Source organism: Triticum aestivum, chromosome 2B, assembly GCF_018294505.1.
Source record: "Triticum aestivum cultivar Chinese Spring chromosome 2B, IWGSC CS RefSeq v2.1, whole genome shotgun sequence".
In the NCBI taxonomy this organism is placed as follows: Eukaryota; Viridiplantae; Streptophyta; class Magnoliopsida; order Poales; family Poaceae; genus Triticum; species Triticum aestivum.
This window is the reverse complement of record NC_057798.1, coordinates 34,510,519-34,512,849: the sequence shown is the minus strand read 5'-3', so window position 1 is coordinate 34,512,849 and position 2,331 is coordinate 34,510,519.

The window sequence follows — 2,331 nt, the reverse complement described above, 5'->3', positions numbered from 1 at the left end:
ATTGGTGAGAAGCTCTTCATAGGAGGAGACCTCAATGGCCACGTGGGTACATCTAACATAGGTTTTGAAGGGGCGCATGGGGGCTTTGGCTATGGCATCAGGAATCAAGAAGGAGACGATGTCTTAAGCTTTGCTCTAGCCTACAACATGATTGTAGCCAACACCCTCTTTAGAAAGAGAGAATCACATCTGGTGACTTTTAGTAGTGGCCAACACTCTAGCCAGATTGATTTCATCCTCTCGAGAAGGGAACATAGGCATGCGTGCCTAGACTGTAAGGTGATACCTGGAGAGAGTGTTGTACCCCAGCATAAGCTGGTGGTTGCTGACTTCCGCTTTCGGATTCGTGTCCAGCGGGATAAGCGGGCTAAAGTCGCTAGAACGAAGTGGTGGAAGCTCAAGGGGGAGGTAGCTCAGGCGTTCAAGAAGAGGGTCATTAAGGAGGGCCCTTGGGAGGAAGGAGGGGATGCGGACAATGTGTGGATGAAGATGGCGACTTGCATTCGTAAGGTGGCCTCAGAGGAGTTTGGAGTGTCCAGGGGAAGGAGAAGCGAAGATAAGGATACCTGGTGGTGGAATGATGATGTCCAGAAGGCGATTAAAGAGAAGAAAGATTGCTTTAGACGCCTATACCTGGATAGGAGTGCACACAACATAGAGAAGTACAAGATGGCGAAGAAGGCCGCAAAGCGAGCTGTTGGTGAAGCAAGGGGTCGGGCGTATGAGGACCTCTACCAACGGTTAGGCACGAAGGAAGGCGAAAGGGACATCTATAAGATGGCCAAGATCCGAGAGAGGAAGACGAGGTATATTGGCCAAGTCAAATGCATCAAGGACGGAGCAGGCCAACTCTTGGTGAAGGATGAGGAGATTAAGCATAGATGGCGGGAGTACTTCGACAAGCTGTTCAATGGGAAGAATGAAAGCTCTACCATTGAACTGGACGACTCTTTTGATGAGACCAGCATGCGTTTTGTGCGTCGAATCCAGGAGTCTGAGGTCAAGGAGGCTTTAAAAAGGATGAAGGGAGGCAAGGCGATGGGCCCGGATTGTATCCCCATTGAGGTGTGGAAAGGTCTCGGGGACATAGCGATAGTATGGCTAACCAGGCTTTTCAATCTCATTTTTCGGGCAAACAAGATGCCAGAAGAATGGAGACGGAGTATATTAGTACCAATCTTCAAGAACAAGGGGGATGTTCAGAGTTGTACTAATTACCGTGGAATTAAGCTGATGAGCCATACAATGAAGCTATGGGAGAGAGTCATTGAGCACCGCTTAAGAAGAATGACAAGCGTGACCAAAAACCAGTTTGGTTTCATGCCTGGGAGGTCGACCATGGAAGCCATTTTCTTGGTACGACAGCTTATGGAGAGATATAGGGAGCAAAAGAAGGACTTGCATATGGTGTTCATTGACTTGGAGAAGGCCTATGATAAGATACCGCGGAATGTCATGTGGTGGGCCTTGGAGAAACACAAAGTCCCAGCAAAGTACATTACCCTCATCAAGGACATGTACGATGATGTTGTGACAAGTGTTCGAACAAGTGATGTCGACACTGATGACTTCCCGATTAAGATAGGACTGCATCAGGGGTCAGCTTTGAGCCCTTATCTTTTTGCATTGGTGATGGATGAGGTCACAAGGGATATACAAGGAGATATCCCATGGTGTATGCTCTTTGCGGATGATGTGGTGCTAGTTGACGATAGTCGGGCGGGGGTAAATAGGAAGTTAGAGTTATGGAGACAAACCTTGGAATCGAAAGGGTTTAGGCTTAGTAGGACTAAAACCGAGTACATGATGTGCGGTTTCAGTACTACTAGGTGTGAGGAGGAGGAGGTTAGCCTTGATGGTCAGGTGGTACCTCGGAAGGACACCTTTCGGTATTTGGGGTCAATGCTGCAGGAGGATGGGGGTATTGATGAAGATGTGAACCATCGGATCAAAGCCGGATGGATGAAGTGGCGCCAAGCTTCTGGCATTCTCTGTGACAAGAGAGTGCCACAAAAGCTAAAAGGCAAGTTCTACAGGACGGCTGTTCGACCCGCAATGTTGTATGGCGCTGAGTGTTGGCCGACTAAAAGGCGACATGTTCAACAGTTAGGTGTGGCGGAGATGCGTATGTTGAGATGGATGTGTGGCCACACGAGGAAGGATCGAGTCCGGAATGATGATATACGAGATAGAGTTGGGGTAGCACCAATTAAAGAGAAGCTTGTCCAACATCGTCTGAGATGGTTTGGGCATATCCAGCGCAGGCCTCCAGAAGCTCCAGTGCATAGCGGATGGCTAAAGCGTGTGGAGAATGTCAAGAGAGGGCGGGGT